At 44.4% G+C, this 18401-nt stretch overlaps 1 long non-coding RNA gene across 5 annotated transcripts in view; it reads left to right on the top strand.

Annotated features, from left to right (window-relative positions):
• Gm34654 overlaps nucleotides 1–18401 on the top strand; it is a 55408-nt gene that overhangs the window by 24925 nt on the left and 12082 nt on the right. For 2 of the 5 annotated variants that reach the window (XR_001779235.2, XR_001779234.1), the window contains exons 1-2: nucleotides 16355–17829; nucleotides 18251–18345. This is a non-coding gene — a long non-coding RNA (predicted gene, 34654). Of the gene's footprint in view, nucleotides 1–16354; nucleotides 17830–18004; nucleotides 18161–18250; nucleotides 18346–18401 lie in introns of those variants that run through there. The other 3 variants (XR_379644.2, XR_379642.4, XR_870931.1) reach the window with 3 other exon arrangements.

The following is an 18401-nucleotide window of genomic DNA, read 5'->3' as shown; positions in this document are numbered from 1 at the left end:
CAAATTCCACAAGTTGTTTTCTGATTCCACACATGCTTTTGTCACACACAAACACACACTGCCACCACCATCACCACCACCCATCAAAATAATCCAGTTTATCAGTGTTTTTCTTATACCATACTTGTGATGCTGTGTTTAATAAAGTTCATTATAAAACCTAATGTTACCTTGAGTTCTCCAGACGTATTTAGAGAAATACATTATAGGTTTGACTTACAGTACCACAAAAATAGTCATTTAGGTAAAAATCGATTTATTTAGATTTAGCGGCTGCATTACCCTTCCGAAATCTCATGGTTTCCTGTTGTAAGTCTGTCACCTGCTTGCTTGGACTTTCTCCATTCCCCTCACTGCTCCTGGCTCCTGCTCTCCTGAGTCTGAGCCTGCTTCAGATCATTTATTATTTTGCCTGAATTTGTATTCTTGATATTTCCTACGCCCATCTAAAAATATTGGCCATAGGGATTCTATGCTACCCAGTCACCCGGCCACTCTGAGGTCTCATAAACAGGGCAGCTGTTTCCCCAGCCCTGCCCCTCCCCCAGAGCACCCCAGGGCTCACACAGCTATGAATGTGTGTCAACAAGCCTGCCCCTAAAAAGACCGAGAGGAGATGGTGCTTTGGTTTCCACCGAATGCCAGTGTCTCCTTACAAAGGATGTGCTGGTAAGAGGTCACAACTGAGGGGGACAGGCCACAGCTTAGGGATGTGTGCTCAGACTCCCACTAACTTCCTATGACTCGGTTTCTCACTGATCGGGTTTTTGGTTTGTTTGGGTTTGTTTGTTTGTTTGTTTGTTTGTTTTTTATGTGTTTGTGATTTGAAACAAAAGCAAGCGGCTTAGTCAGAGGAAGAATGTCAATTTTTTTTTTACTCTGTCTAAAGCAAAGAATACATGTGTTAAACTGAACTTCCTCTCCCCTAGAGAAACATATTCAAAACAAAATGTTCCAGTGTTATTAGTAGTGAGATCTAACAGCGTAGTGTTTCTGTGACAACCATAATTTCAACTTGGTGGGAAGCAACTCATGCCTTTCAAATCATTTCATGTAAATCATGAATCAGGAAAGTATTTTGTATTCTGACCTGGAAGTTATCCCCCTAGAGACTTCCTTCTTCTCTTACCTCAGCCTTGCATGCAAATACCACTTTGCTAATAGACTGCCCTAGCACTGTTAGGCTCCGCCTTCGGTGGAACTTGGCCACTGTCACTTCAATCTATTAGTAAGACAGATGGTTTTGATTGTTTCCAACAATGTGAAACTTTCAGTAAAAGCGTGTGGTTGGTTTTCAGATATACATTTTAGAGTTATTGTGGGTGGTAGACCGTTAGACCATCTAGTAAATGTTGAAAGGACTCCAGCAGTCTGTACAGAGGGAAGATCCAACAGCCAGTTCTCAGAGGAGCAGGATCCTCTAACTGCACTTTCCAGCTGTGAGGCTGTGCACAGCTGGGGGTGGGGGTGGGGCCCGCCTTGAGGGCCTGAGACTCCCGCACCGGCTCTCTCCTGATGAGTAATGATTCTACCCTCTCCTAACCACACTTCCAGTTAGTCTCCTTGCTGGACAGGAAGTCCAGCTCTGGTAACAGCCATTAAAAGTCTCTTAATGCTTTGCCAGGTTTTTGTTGTTATTGTTGTTGTTTGTTTTGTTTTACAGACAGGCTCTTTGCATTTACAGGATGGTTTCTGGTTTTGTGTTTTTGTGGGATTTCTGTGTGTGCAAATGTGTGTGCCTCTATGACTACACGCATTTCTTGAGTTTTTCCTTTGCCTTTTTTTCTTCCTCTGTTTGTTCTATCTCATTCTAGTTTGTTCATTTTTGTTTTATTTAATTTAATTTTATTATGATTATTATAACATTTTTAGATGTCTGTTTGTAGTTTAACAAGACAGAGAAAGAAAGGGTGTGGATTTGTGTTAGAATATATTGTATTTTAAAAATCTATTTTAAATTAAAATTTTTTATTTTTATTTTATTTTTTAATTAAAGTGTTTAATTAAATTAAAATTTTCAAAAAGTGCCCATAGGTTAAAAATACTTCCAGATTTTTTGATCTCTCTCTCTCTGAAGCATAAGAAAGCTGAGAAAAACGTGCTGTCTGTTTAAGTAGGGCTTACTGGCTAGCTCAGACTGCTGTGCCCACTGGCTTCATTGACTTACATGGCCTCAAGTGCAATTAAGAAGGGGAATCCCACATATAGTAAGAATCACTAATAGTTCAGGTTATAATAGGATATTCTTATTTGCTATAGGAAGACGAAGAATTAAGAGACTAGAAACAGTTCAATTTTGAAAAGAAATGTGTGTGCTATTATACAAAATTATTATTATTTCTACTTGATGACGTTCTCAGGCAGGAAAATATGGGAAAAGGCCAGCAAGTGTAGAAATATCATTTGCATGAGATTTCAGTTCAGATTTTTGTATGTCCACACAGCTCTTCTTTTTGTACACACACCTTTGTGCACAGGTTTTCTGGTCCATGAGGGAAGCTCGTTCTGACCTGATCTGAGTGCAGCTTTAGATTCTGAGGTGACATGGGATGTGCCATGAATTTTCCAATTCTTGAAGCTTTCTTCCATGGTCTCCAGAGCCATGATTAGACCTCCTTGCTTAGCACACACACATCATCCAACACGGTGACTATTCAGTGGGACATAGTACTCATGAATTAGGATCCGAAGGTCTCTTGAGGCCTTCCTTTAGAAACCAGTCTATTATATATAAAATTACATAGCAGTTACAAATGGCAACAACAGGGTTAACAATCACAACTACCTCACTCCCCAGACCTCTGGATTAGGGTGGTCTGGGGTCAAGTTTAACCTGGCCTTGCTAAAGAGTGGCTCACTCAAAATGGAGCAGACCTCAGCAAGGTGAGACAACTCAACTGCTTGGCACTTAGCATTTAGCATATCGGACATGATGAAGAGAGTCTGCAATGTTCTCCTTCAGTGGGGGTCCCTGTGTAGTAAAGTGGACACACAAGGAGAGAGGATGCAAACAGAGAACGTGGCCATGCTATGTGCTTGCTCAACCTCAGGTTTTGAGACAGACATTGAAAATCGCCAGACTAGGAAGTTTTTAGTTCAGTTACAGCTGTCAATTTTTATATTCTGTATTCCCTTTTACCATGAGTTAAGACTTGGCCTGCTTTCAGGCTGGGAGGGCAGTCTGTAATCTATGAATGAATGGCAATTTGGAATGAGAAGCAAAGTAAACTATTAGCCATAAGTACTGATATGTTGAGAAGCCCTCAGATAACGCTGGCTGGTGGCTAAGCCAGAAGCTGTCTATGGGCTTCAGTTGAACATTTTAGATTCTCCGGGCAAATGGTCTTACCTAATGGGAAATGGTGTTGAAGCAGGCTGCTCTGTCTTTGAAGACTAATAAACAGGTAGAACATTTTTTGTGGAGCTGCACAAAGCGACTTGAACTTGTACTATGACGCTTAACCTTGTACACACAGATATGCACACAGGGTCTTGGGATCTTTCTCATTCTGTTCTCTGCACCGTTTCATTAACCATAAGTGCTACTTGCAGATCATTGAAGCACTTGACTAATGAGTTATAATTCGCAATTTGGAACTTAGAAATGGGGAGACAGTTGAGGAAAACTGGGGCTGGGTTGTAGCTCGGTGGCAAAGAACTTGCCTCCTACTATATGCAAGGCTCCAGGTTTAGTCCCCAGTGCATGTGTATACACACACATGCACAGGCACTACTGTATTGGCGGAGGGCAGCTCATCCTTAGATTGGCTGTAGCTATGGTTTCTCAGTCTGAAGAACCAGGCAATTCTACTCTTTGGTTACCTTTGTAGTATGTGTGGTCAAGTCATCTTGGTTTATCCAATGTGTGTGAGATCTGCCTAGGAATAGTGTCAGAGCTACTTAGTTATACGACTTATGCAGGTAGAAAGTTTCTATAATGATTTTCAAGTTGGTGTATGAAGCAAACATATTACTTTTCATAGAAGTCAATCCATAGAGATAAGGATCTGTCAAGGGTTAGGTAAATTCTGATTGTGCTCTGATGGGCAATAGGGTTAGCAACCCAGTAGGGAACTACAATGTAATTCAGAACCAATACAGAGGCCATGTGATTTGGACCATCAGACAGGGCCTTAGAGTGCTGGACCCCAGACGCCTGGAGAATGTGATATGGGCCCAATCAGCAGCACCAACATCACCAAGGAGCTCCAGAATCTAAGATCATCTAAGGGGGAAGCTGTGTTTTATTAAGTTCCTTGGTTGATTCTTATGCAGCCCAAATCTGAGAACCATAGACTTCGTGGAACAAGTGGATGCTTTCTCCAGAAGCGTGTGTGTTATTGCAGATCCTTGCACAGTGTGTTTGGGGCAGGGTGAGGGAGGGATCCTAAACTGATACTGAATAAGGAGGTTAGTAAACCTGGTGAGAGCCTGAGAGATTGACAGCCCCATAGATGGAACGCCCACCACGCTTGACTGGGAAAGGCCTGGTTCAGGAGTTACAGGGACGAGCAAGCGCCTGGTGGGGCTGGAGAGTAGAAGGGAGCTACAGAGTGGGGTAAAGGGGTCTTAGTCACGGTTCTGTTGCTGTGAAGAGACACCATGACCAAGGCAACTTATGAAAGAAAGCATTTAACTTGAAGCTTGCCTATAGTTTCAGACTTAATCCATGACCATTATGATAGGAACATGGCAGCAGGTAGGTTAGAATGGCCCTGGAGCAGTAGCTGAGATCTCACATCTAATCCACAGGTTGTAGGCAGAGGGAGAAAGAGAGAAACTGGGCCTGGCGTGGGCTTTCAAAACTTCAAAGCCCACTCTTGGTGGCACATGCCTTCTAACAAGGAATCACATTTTCTGTAATCTTTCTAGCATACACATTTGTCTGAGGTCAGTCATAATATTCAGACTTTAAGTGAATAATTCAGTGGTATTGGTTTGTTCAGCTTTTGTGTAGCCAGCCATCGAAACTGTCAATCATTCCTCTGCTTCCGTCTTCCACACATTTCATATCAATGGCTCATGTGCTCTCTAACCTTTGTGTTCAGCGTCTTTTATTGGGAATAATGCTTTCAAGGTTCACTCCTGCTGGCATGTATTTTATTCCTGTTAGAGCTGAAGAGTAAACCATTATATGAACAGACCTCGTTTTCGGTTCAGCCTGGTAACCACTACACAATGGAACCTATGTGGACCACACTTCCTTTCTTCATCCATGGATGAACCTTTAGGTTGCTCTAGCTTTTGCCTGTTGAGAACACTGTTGTCACAAGCATTCGTCTGTGGTGACAAATGACTTCTTGCTTTCCCTTCCTCATCAAAAGATGGAGTCAGTCCATTTCATTCCAACTTCTTTCATTTTAACAACTTAACTTCATTCTTGAAAACAATGTTTATATATATATATGTATTCTTGGTGCCCTTGGTGTCCAGAAGAGGACACTAGATCCCCTATGACTAAATGGTGGTGAGCCACCATGTGAGTGCTGGGTATCAAACTTAGGTCCTCTGGAAGAGCAGCCAGTATCTTAACCACTGAGCCATCTTTCCAGCCCCTTCATTTCATTCTTACTCTGTAGTTGCAACTTTTCTGTTGCCATGATAACACCCCACCTCGCAGCCTTGCTTTCTACAACAGACACCTCCCTTGACCTGGTTCCCCTTCCTGTATGCAGCTCTCCTTAGCAGATATCTCAGCTCTGGCATCTCCAGCATCTTGAGATCTCCTTTGCAATCCAGGCTTCACGTTTCCAGTGACATGCTATGGCCTCTCAGAGCTTCTTGTCCTCTCAGGGCCTCCATGCAGGGACTCCTGTAAAACACACTCCTTGGCCTTAAAGGATCTCTGAAACAGTGGAGGATGAATCCATGGGCAACACCGTTGTGTTTGGCTGCCAGCCTGGGATGAAACCGGATCCCCTTAAACCACAGGAACAGTTTGTTTCCAGTTGCTTTCAAGGAGCAGGAACCTCCTTAGGTTTTCTTTCCAAAGCTGGAAGCTTAGCTGGGTGTGGCCCTACCCCGAGGACATCCTTCCCTTTTTTCCTGTGCCCTCTCCTTAAAGGCACTAATCTCCACAATTACAATACCTACTGTATTGGCTGTAACACAGGCTTCTTACTGCTGCTTTTCTCTTCAACCTATATTTTTTATTTCTTTCCTCTCCACTCGCTCTTTTTTAAGTTGCAGACCTGAATAAGAGTAATTACTAATAACTATGCTAAAGAGTTGATATTATGTTGCCTTGAAATTTCTTCTGTCAAATAAATTAGTCTTTGCTAATTTAGCCTTGGGCAAGTTCTTAGGCCATGGGCAGAAAGCAGCAAATTCTTTGCTAAAATATCACAAGACTGACCAGTTACTGTTAAAAGTTTTGCTTTCCCCTAGAACTCCTTGACCCAGGCCTCCACCATCTGCATTTTTCTCAGCACAAAAATCTTGTAGGCTCCTACTAGAAGAACCCACTAAACTGTACCAACAGCGTTCAACCACTTTGAAGTCCAAAGTCCCAAAGCCTTTCACATTCCTCCAGGAAACCCCAACATGATCGGTGCTTTTGCCACAACAACCTAGTCTCTGGGACCAACTTTATAATAGCCATTCATATGTTGTGATTAAATGCCATAACCAAAGCAACTTACGGAAGACAGTTTGTTTTGGCTAACAGATTCAGGGGGGTGAGAGCCTATCGTGGCAGGGAGGCTTGCCAGTACTTGGAAGGCATGGCAGCTGGAGAAGGAAAGGAGAACTCACATCTTCAAATGCAGTGAATGAGAGAGAGAGAGGGAGAGATAGATAGATAGATAGATAGATAGATAGATAGATAGAGAATGCTAACTGAAGATGGCATTAGGATTTTAACTCTCAAAGCCTGCATCCAGTGATGTACTTTCTTTAGCAATGGTAAGCTGCCAAAGCTTCCCCTGACAGCACCACAAACTGGGACCAAATGTACCAATATCTGAGCCCATGAAGCTTGGTCTTATTCAATTCACGTATATCCCAAACCCTGGCTTAGCTCCCCAGTGAATAAGTACAAGTTGCATGTCCTATTTTATATACACTGTAGTTAGTTGTATTAATCCTAGGCCAAATGACCGTTTTCAAAATATAGATGTTAAGTCCTTGTGGATACATGGCAGGTCCCCACCCTTCCATCATCTCTTCACCAGCCCTTCTGGTTCTGCACTTACTATCTTTGCTTAGTCCCACAGGGCCCTGATATTGGCAGGAGTTCTTCAGGCCAGTTCCATCCTAGAGACAGACCATAGTAGTTCCTGAGAGTCTCCATTATCATTCTGTGTATTGGCACCACAGTAACTTCTGAGCTACAGTTATTTTAAATTGTCTCCACTATTGGACTGGAGAGATGGATCAGCAGTTGAGTAGTAGCTGCTCTTCCAGAGCCCTGAGTTCAATTCCCAGCAACCACACGGTGGCTCATGACCATCTATAAAGGGATCTGATGCCCTCTTCTGGCATGCAGGTGTACATGCAGACAGAGCACTCATACATCAAACAAACCAACCAACACACAAGCAAATAAAAATAGAAAAAAAAAAAAAACAATCGTTTCAGTAATCACTATTCTCACATATATAAAATGTTCTCAAATGTATATTCCAATGTGATCATTGAGTGTCCATCCAAAGTGTGGACACTCCTTGGTGGCTCGTCCTATCTCATCCCCACCGTGCAGTTCAGGGTGATAGTCTCTGAAATCAGTAACAATTGTGCTTAAGGCCTTCCCCCTTATTACTTGGAGCTAAACCGTCCTCCTGGGCACAGACTTACAGGCCACACTCACTGAGCTCAAGCTCAAGAAGATCTGTGGGGAATCCATCTTTCACAAAGGCAATCTGGGGAGGGATTGAGGGAGATAAGCCCCTCAGCGATGGTACGGGTGGAGGAGGTGGCTTCCGGATTGTGATAAGAAACGGGAACAAGCTTACAATTGCTAAAGCTAAGCCGCTTTGCTTCATTGTGAGTAACTGTAATTCAAAGTGACAGGAAACCTGGCCAAGCTTTTAATACTTCTCAGTCTTAGGAGGGGAGTGTGGGATGGAATGACTTTTTAAATGCTGCAATAAATTCTCCCAGCCCGAAGATTTGATTTATTTATTTATTTAGTTAGTTAGTTAGTTAGTTAGACAAGCATACTTTTATTTGTCCTTCCTAGCTGACAAACAGCACTACACTTCACTGTCCTGGCACAGCCCATAGCTACATTTGAACTAACTGGCTATGGAATGTGCCGAGGGACCTGGAGAGATGGCTCGGTGATTAAGAGCCATTGATGTTCAGCAGTTAAGAGCACTTGTTACTTGTCTTAGTCAGGGTTCTATTGCCTCGATGAAACGCCATGCCCAGAAAGAAAGTTGGGGAGGGAAGGGTTTATTTGGCTTACATTTCCACATCGCTGTTCATCACTGAAGGAAACCAGAGCAGAAACTCACACAGGGCAGGCAGAAAACTGGACAGAGGAGCTGATGCAGAGGCCATGGAGGGATGCTGCTCACTAACTTGCTTTCCGTGCCTTGCTCGGCCTGCTTTCTTATAAAACCCAGGATCACCAGCCCAGAGTGGTACCACCCATAATGAGCTGGGATACACCCCCACCAATCACTAATTAAGGAAATACCTTGTATCTGGGTTTTATGGAGGCGTTTCACCACTGAGGTTCCCTCCTTTCCAGTGACTGTGTCAGGTTGCCATAAAACTAATTAGCAGAAGACTTGAGTTTGTTTCTCAGAACCCACATGATGGCTCACTGATGGACTGGAGAGAGGGCTCAGCAGTTAAGCACCTCCAGTTCTGGAGTATCTGATGCCTTCTTCTGATCTCTGTGGGCCCATGATATATGTGGTGCACAGATACACATGTAGGCAAAATGCTTGTCTATATAACATAGAAATAAATAGGTCCTTAAAAATTAAACAAAGCTATTCAAAAATAGTTTATACTATGAAACGCTGTGTTGTGGAGACAGAAACACACACACACACACACACACACACACACACACACATACACACACACACACACACACACACATACACACACACACACACACACACACACACATACACACACACACCACACACACACACACACACATTGGTGGAGAGAGAGAGGGAGAGAGAATACAAGTTATAAGCTCATAAAGAATGAATTCTCAAGGGGAAAAAAGAACAAGATCTAACATATATGCTTTGAAGAATTATTGCTATTTGTCCATTGTTTGTACACAAAAGAAAAAGTGGCGTGGTGTGTGTGTGTGGGGTGTGTGTGTGTGTGTGTGTGGTATGTATGTGTGTGGTATGTGTGTGTGTGTGTGTGGTGTGTGTGTGTGTGTGGTGTGTGTGTGGTGTGTGTTTGTGTGGTATGTGTGTGTGTGGTGTGTGTGTGTGGTGTGTGTGTGTGGGGTGTGTGTGTGTGTGTGTGTGTGTGTGTGTGTGTGTGTGGTGTGGTGTGTGTGTGTGTGTGTGTGTGTGTGTGTGTGTGTGTGGTGTGTGTGTAAGATATTTATGCTTACTTCTGTATCATATACTTCTCTCTTGCTATGATAAAGCACTGTGACCGAAAGCAACTTATGGAAGAGTTTATTCTGGATAATAGTTCCCGAGGGGAAAGAGGGGGAGTCCGGAATAGTGGGAGAGAGGCAGCAGCAGGCAGCCAGAGCAGCAAGCTGAGAGCTCATGCCTCCAATCACATACGGAACATAGAGAGAGCCAACCGGATGCAAGGCAAGGCTACAAACTCACAACCCCTACAACCCAGCTGTGGAACTCCTCCAGCAAGGCTCCACCATGTAAAGGTTCTAGAACCTCCCCAAATAGTGCCACCAGCTGGGGACCAAGTGTGAGAATACAGGCGTCTACAAGGCATATTTCTCAGTAAAAGCTCCACAGTGGTCTTAAAGGTCTTCAAACTGCAGACTGCCTAGTGTTTATATCGAGCCAGCCTTTTTGGCTCCCTTAGGGGCCTCCCATCAGCTGCCTCAGCCTCAGCCTCAAAGCTGCTCAAGGGGGTGGAGGTGGGGGAGGGGAGGGTGGATGGGAGGGTGGTGGAATGCTTCACCTTGCTTTACCTTCACCTCACCCTCAGGGTCAATCAATCAGAATGTCCTTTTTTCTGTCACCTTTCTTCCTCATTCTGAGTTAGCTGTGGATTCAAATCCTCACTCTAACTCACGCATGACCCCTTGGACAGCACCAGGAGCAACCCCGAGGGCAGTCTCCACTTCCGAGAGGCATTGAGAGGGTGAATGGAGGTCACACACAAACAAAAAACCAAACCTGTGTGGAGGCTCCCTGCAGGGTCCTTCAACTTCTTACTGGCTCAGCTTAAACCTCTTTTCTGCCTGTGGGTGTCAGTGAGGTGAGCCTTTGGTAGAGACCAGTGGACAGTGACATAGCCTGCCAATTGCACGTTAGTCTTTTGATGTCACCTCACACCAACACACTGACTCCCTACTTATCTGCCTGAAGGAAACTGGGCAGAAGCACAGAAGCACATGTTGAACAAGCCCCAGCGTTGGCCTCAGAGAAGCGGAAAAACTTGTCGGACCCTCATTTAAGACCTATTCTGATGTAATCACAGCCTTCTCTCCATCCTCACCCTAGTCATTGGCCTTCTGAATAATTTTCTGACCCCAGAACAGAACCCCTCTCTTGCTCCTGCTTGTCTTCCTGCTTCTTTTCTGCCCTGTACTTTGGCCGTCATGGTTCCCCCTGTCCAGGGTCTGGTTTCCCCACTTTGCAAGTCCTTAACTGAAAGTTGCCTTTTCCAAGAAGCCTGCCTGCCGCTTCACTGGATCTTCCAACGGTCTTTCCCCGTGTATGGCTGACCAGGACCCAAGGTCTCGGTTTAATTTCCACTGATGTGTTAGAAAGCATAACCAAAACCAACCAGGGGAGGAAAGGGTTTATACATCTCAATCGCAGCACGATTCTTGAGAGAAGCCAAGGTAGAAACTTAAAGCAGGACATAACCACGGAGTCTGCACTGTCTTCAGACTGCAAAGGCAGCACAGGGCTTTGGCTCTACACCTACTCTTGGCCTTCTGTTTCACCCAGTCAAGTCGGGCTTCTCCTTAAATCATATGACTTAGCCCAGGAGGGATACTTGTGGGAACAAGATGCTAATGGTGCCACAGCGGACAGCAGGATGACAGGCATTGAAGGGATTTGTCTTCTCAAGAACATACCCGCCCACACTTGTAAATCCAACTCTCAGGGCGCAGAGGGAGTAAGCGTGCAAACTCGGGGCCAGCCGGGGCTATAGAGTGAGCCTTGTTTCAGAAGACAAACAAACAAACATACAAACAGAAAACCAAAACAGAACAGAAACCTGACAAATAGCTTCCCATCTTATGCGTCTAGACCCTGCTGCTTCCTGGCATCAATGACATGGCCCTGTACCTTCTTAGGAGCATTTCTCTCTCCTGACCTCTTTCTCTAACACTAAAACTCTTCTTTGCTCAAGGGCCAGGTCAGATCTGTTTTCCTCCTTTGATTGAAACCATTCCCAGGCCGATTGTGTGACCCTACTATCTGTAGTCCCACCTGAGAGACATCTCTTTTCTATGACTTTCCATGTCATGATATCCAAGAATATAATCCAAAGGCTGGGCTAGTTAATGAACTGCCTGCTAAAGGTTATATTAGGATATTTTGTTGTAATCTTGGACTCTACCAGGCACACCCAATGTCAGCAGCGCCCATAGGATGTTCAAAACAATGCCACCTCTCCTGTTTCTGCAGTGAGGACCTATGAGGCAAAGTACGTGTCACCATCCAAAGATCACCCTTCTCTCACAATGTCTGTCCTTTGCCACACACCAGCTTTGAATGTCTTCAAGAGTCACAGTTGCCCATCATCAACTGCTGCTGCCCAGCCTGGGGTTCAATGCCAACTTCCTTTCCTTTTCTAGTTATTACAGTCTTTGGCATAGTATTCCCAGTTATTTCTTTTTAAAAATGTTTCGTTGTACTTTCAGCTACTTGCATATGTGTGGGCTGTGCCCTTGGAAGCCAGAAAAGGGTGTTAGGTGCTACAGAGCTAGAGTTACAGGCGGTTCTGAGTCACCTGTTGCACGTGCAGGGAACTGAACTCTGGGCCTCTGTAAGAGCAACACATACTCTTAACCCCTGTGCCACCTCTTCAGCTCCTATCAGCTCTTTTTTTTACAGCATCTTGTGTCTCTCCACATGCCCTTCGGTTCTTACTGTCTCCATCATACTTTACACTTATATTTAAAGGATTCCAAAGCCAATGGTTTGTGTCTCAACGATGTGTCTGCTCCCAAGAAGAGGATTTCAAAGGTTTGGAGTGCCTATAGCCTTGTCCATAAGACCTAGATGATCTCTGAGCATGCTTCTTCATTAGTGAGATAGGTTCTGCAGATGCCATGGGACTGCCCCGAAACCACAAGATTCACAGTAGTTTCTATTGACTGGCCTGTTCATAAGTCACTTGAGTTAAATCTATGTGGGGCACGCCTGGAGCCTTCTGTTCATTCAGAGTGGTCTGAAGGTACTGGGACATCAAATTGAAACGGCCTTTATTCAGGCTGGGCAGCATCTGGCCAGATGTTCTACATGCTTACACTGTGGAGGTGAGCAAGAACTCTCCTATAGGCACTGGCCTACTGGGAGGTGGACTGAGAACATACACAAAACATAGGCAACTTAGAATCGGCTTCTGGAGGAGCCAGGGCTAGAGAGCAGTAATGGGAGCACTGGAGCAGATATGAGCCTCGCAGCAGCAGCAGCAGAGCATTCTGGGACGAGGAGCAGAAAGTGCAACAGCAATAGAGGGGAATACTTGGGGTGTGTGTGTGTGAAAGAGTCCCATGTGACCCAAGCACAGGGACAAGAGTACAGGAAAGGATGAAGAGATACCACTGGGGTCAAGACACTGTAATATTTTTCAGGCCAAAGAAAGGAATTAAGAAAAGACCTTGATCTCAGTTTTGAAACCGAGAAGAACATGCAGGCGATTAGGAGATAAAATTCCAGGCAAAGGCAACGTCCCATGCAGTGGAAACAGCCGATGCTGGCCTCTCATTAGATCTTTGGGGAAATTCCCGAAGGGGTGGTGATGGTAGGCCCAGGGTACGGAGAGGTTAGGCTGCCAGGGAGGTCAGAGCCCAACAGTGCATGTCATCCCAGTCAGGCTCCTGGTTCCTCTTGGGCGGTTGGTGGCCTGAGTGTGCTAGGCCTGAGTGTGTCAGGTCCTGTTGGGGAGCCGGGGGTCATTCAGGTCCTGTGTCTCTGACAGAACTGTTGTGAGTTCAGGCCCAGATGCACTGCAGCTTTTAGGTTCCTCCTCAAGTCCAAAGGTAGAAGGCCCAGGAAAGTGCTGCTACCTGAGATGGAATCAGGTTCAACTAGTGGGGCCTCTCAGGCCCCTCACAGCTGGGAGGTTGAAGGAAGAGGAAATTCCCAAGCAAATGAAAGGCTTGAAAGAGATATTGGCAAAAGGTGAGTAAAAACAACAACATCCTTAGTTAGGAAACCGGATGCTAAGTTAGGATGGTTGGACCAGAGTCAGACAAACGCCTTTTGCGTTCTCTCTGAGGAAGGCCTGGGCCTCTGGGCCTCTGGGCCTCTGGGCCTCTGGGCCTCAAGCAACCTTCTTGTGATGGTATTTGATTGCAGGTTGCCCACCCTACTCTATAAACAATTCCCAGCACCACACAGTGATTGCTCTGGCATGGAGCTAGGAATACCCTATGCTCCCTACTCAGGGGGCCTTTGACAAAGTTCAAATAGTCAAGGTTAATCTTCACTTCCTCTGTGTTCCTCTGGGGTCAGAACATTGCTGTGGTCTCAGGGATGTTAGCTGATATGGTGTAGGGTGTTATTGCTGTTCAAGCTATGCACAGGCCCTTGCTTTGAGCACCTCGGTACCCTCTTTCTGCAGTAAAGTGATGTAGGCTGAAATAGGCAGAGATCCACCTTACTTCTGAGAGAGGAAGTATGGAAATTGCTCCTTTCTCTTTGACCTCAAAAATAAGAAAGGGATTTTAGATAATTTTTTGACTAAAGAAAGATTCTGTGGTCATGAGAAACAGGTGAATGTCACCCCACACGGTGGCCATCATGTACTCCCATGCCCTTGAGCCAAATTTATTGAGATTCTCTATATGCTACATATCATTCCAGATGCCATGACTACAACACTAATATTTCCTAATTTAAATATTGTATGGGTAAGTAAAGGACTTCAGGAGAAACCCTTCTCTTCTGCGCAGACCTTGGTAGTGGGTTACTACTGAGCATCCTGTAGAATAGTGGGTGGTGGAGAGGATCTGGTGACATTATTCAGCAATTCCAGATCTTGTTAAGTATCTCTGACTGTTAATCAAGGAAGAATAGATACGTAGCTGGTTTCTCCCAACGTGGGTAAACTTCCAAATAGAGTTTGTTTGAGCCACTGACCACTATGCTTCAGATTGTCTGGACTGTGTCAGTTTTCTAGGTCCGCTGTAGCAAAATACACCAAGCTAGGGGTCTTCAAATTGCAGAACGCTACTCTCTCCTGGTTGGAGAGGAACAGTGGAAAACCAAGGCACCGGCAGGACATGTTCCTTTGAAGCCACACAGACAAATTCTCTAGCTTCTTCTCATTCCTGGTGGTATCTAGAGATACATACTCAGCTTCTATCAGTCTTGGCTTCCATGGCCTCTCTCATTGTGTGTCTGTATGCCTCCAATATTAACAACAACAACAACAACACAAAACACAGCAAACCCTGATGGAAAAGTCATTGGTAGCCAGTAGACATTGGATTTAGAGCCCTTAACTTAGTTATACCTAAAAAAACCTGTTTCCAAATAAGGTCAGGTTCACAAGTACTCTCTCTCTCTCTCTCTCCCTCTCTCTCTCTCTCTCTTTCTCTCTCTCTCTCTCTCTCTCTCTCTCTCTCTCTCTCTCTCTGTGTGTGTGTGTGTGTGTGTGAGACAGTAATGAGATTATGCCCTGTAACTAGAGTTTAAGCCATATGGGAATCAACTTGGGAACTGAAAGGGATGGCATTGCTCCTAGCCACAGTGTCCACTCACTGGCAACCGTTGGCTAGCAGCCCTAGTGTGAACAGGATCTTCTGCAGAAGCCCTGGCGCAATCATCCAGTATCCTGCTCTGCTTCAGTGTGCATTTGGCATATACATGAACAGATATTATATAGTATGTATGACATTTTAACCCTAGCTCATGTACTAACAGTGCATCAACAATTTTCTCATGACATTAGAAGTTGTTTGGAAAAATAGTTTCTAACAGTCTACATGAAGGGTGTTCTATCATAGAGCACCCACAGAATTTATTTCTTACTAAGCTTTGGGCTGTTTAATTTTCTTTCTTTCTTTCTTTCTTTCTTTCTTTCTTTCTTTCTCTCTCTCTCTCTCTCTCTCTTTCTTTCTTTTTTTAGAATAGGTAACATGTTTATTATTATTATTATATTATTTTTTTATTACTAATGATTTACCACTACCAGGCATTGAACGAAAGGCCTCATGAATTCTGTCTAAGTGCTCCATGTCTCTCTCTTTTTTTTTTTAGGTATTTTTCTCATTTACATTTCCAATGCTATCCCAAAAGTCCCCCATATCCTCCCCCCCACTCCCCTACCCACCCACTCCCACTTTTTGGCCCTGGCGTTCCCCTGTACTGGGGCATATAAAGTTTGCCTGACCAATGGGACTCTCTTTCCAGTGATGGCCGACTAGGCCATCTTTTGATACATATGCAGCTAGAGTCAAGAGCTCCGGGGTACTGGTTAGTTCATAATGTTGTTCCACCTATAGGGTTGCAGATCCCTTTAGCTCCTTGGGTATTTTCTCTAGCTCCTCCGTTGGGGGCCCTGTGATCCATCCAATAGCTGACTGTGAGCATCCACTTATGTGTTTCCTAGGCCCCGGCGTAGTCTCAAAAGAGACAGCTATATCAGGGTCCTATCAGCAAAATCTTGCTAGTGTATGCAATGGTGTCAGCGTTTGGAGGCTGATTATGGGATGGATCCCTGGATATGGCAATCTCTAGATGGTCCATCCTTTTGTCTCAGCTCCAAACTTTGTCTCTGTAACTCCTTTCTTTCTTTCTTCCTTCCTTCCTTCCTTCCTTCCTTCCTTCCTTCCTTCCTTCCTCTCTCTCTTTCTCTCTCTCTCTCTCTCTCTCTCGTTCTTTCTTTCTTCCTTTCTCTCTTTCCTAATTATTGATTTATTGATTGGTTGGTTGGTTTTTCAAGAAAAGGTTTCTCTAGGTAGCACTAGCTGTCCTGGAACTCTCTTTGTAAACTAAGCTTATGTCAGACTCACAGAGATCTACCTGCCTCTGCCTCTCTAGTGGTGGGATTACAGGTCGGTGTGCCACCAGGCCTGGCTCTAATTTTCTTTATTATAAATAACGGTGGGACTAGATCTAAATACAAGCAATTGGCATTGTGCTTTAAAGTGGGGGAACTTCCCTTCTGCTTCATCACAGCCAGCATTTTCTGTGAAAATCAATCCCACTTGAGCCTTTGCTTTATGTTGTGTGAGTTTATGTTGTTCCATGTGTTCATTGCGGTCCTTTCTTTAAAATATTTTAACTATGTATTTTTATCTTTAAGTGGTAAAACACATATAAAACCTAAGTTTATCACTTTAGCCATTTTTACATCCTCACTAACAATGCCTAAGTGCACAGCTCTGAAGTGAAGTACATTTATAACGTTGTTCAACCAATTTCCATCTCACAGAACTGAAATCCTGGACTCATTCAACAACTTCCCATTCTTTCTTCCCACAGTTCCTGGCAACTACCATTCACTTTCTGTCTATGAATTTGACTGCTCTCTACGTTATATAAGTCGGACAATACAGTATTTGTTCTTTTGTGACTGCATATTTAACAGCACACTGTCTTCAAGATTCATTCATGCTTTAAAACTGATCAGAATTTTCTTCTTTTTAAAAGTTACCCAATATTCCACTGTGTGTAATATTCCATCTCCCCCCACCCCAGTTGGTCTGTTGTTGGACATTTGTGTTACCCTAACTCTCACAAGTGTGAATGATGTTGCGCTGTATAAATACATCTTGAGGCCATGCTTTCAGTTCTTAGAGGGTATGTGCAGAATTCGATATGTTGAATCATGCAATAATCTTACTTTTCATTTTTGAAGGACTTCAGTGCTCCCCTGTTCTGAAGGGCTTTGAAGAAATAGCTCTTCTATGCTCTCCATGGATCTTGGACACAACTCCATGGCTGCTAGACCATGGGAAAGCCTGTTACGGCTGGATCTGACAGTTTCAAGGACGTAGCATTCTTTTTTCCTCCCTGAAGAATCCATCTAATAAAACCTGGAGAGCTAAAAAGAACAGATACAGCCTTGTGGCCATTTCAGCTACTCCTCCAGGTAGCCTGCAAAGTTGGTTTCTCGGGACCCCTACCAGCCCAGGGCTGCTACAGCTACTGCCAAAATGATGCTCATCAGATGGAGTCAGTCTGCTTTTCTGCACTGCCATGTTAGTGCAGTGAAAACTGGCTAGGGTAGCAATGTGTGCTGTTAGCAGTGTAGCATAATACAATATATTACACTCATTATTATATCAATTAAATATAGCACAATCTTTTTTTTTTTTCAATTTGTATCTATTGCTGAACACTCTGATGCTGCGTCGCTTCTAAGCACACTGGCAACAAACATGGCAGCATCCACCTCCTCTGAATGATGAGACGGGGAGAGAGCAATGTCATGTGACCATGAGATGGTGATTCTCTTTGGAGACTCCACAGAAGCCCACAGAGGCCATGAGCGAGAAGCACAAGATGCCCACAGGTAAAAAGGAGCGGGGACTTGACTCCTGGGATCCACTTTGACTTTCCCATTAGCAGAGCTTTTCTGTTTGCCATCCTCACTGACTTCATTGCAAACGTGTGCACACACACCAGGCTTCTATGTCTTCACAATACTGAGTTGATGAGGTGGACATTTTCCCCACCCCGGAGAGACCAGTAGCAGTAAGGCTTGTCTAGGAGGGATATATTTGCTTTGCATTCCTACTCTCTAGCGACTGGCCTCTGGTCCCCCTAGGACTTTCTCCTATGTAGCATTGGCTTCAAACAATGAAGGACACCCTTTCTCCGCAGAAAAGGACTTCGGCCTCGCGGTCCTCATGCCTTTTGTTCAAGAATAGTCACCATTGCTTGCTCCAGACCCCAGGGAGTGTGTTAACCTGGCTGTTTCTTTTTCCTTATAGGAATGATGCAGGCAGGGCTGAGGCTCATGTTAACTGAGCACCTTCTGCTGGGCACCCAGCCAGAGCAACACTTCCTGCTTGAATGACTTCATCACGTATGTGTTATCATTTCCATGTTTATGGGGGAACAAGAGGGAAAACGGGGTCACAG

The sequence above is a fragment of the Mus musculus genome, chromosome 9 (assembly GCF_000001635.26).
Source record: "Mus musculus strain C57BL/6J chromosome 9, GRCm38.p6 C57BL/6J".
Classification (NCBI taxonomy): domain Eukaryota; kingdom Metazoa; phylum Chordata; class Mammalia; order Rodentia; family Muridae; genus Mus; species Mus musculus.
The sequence above is the reverse complement of the archived record's forward strand: the minus strand, read 5'-3'. Positions and strand labels throughout refer to the sequence as shown.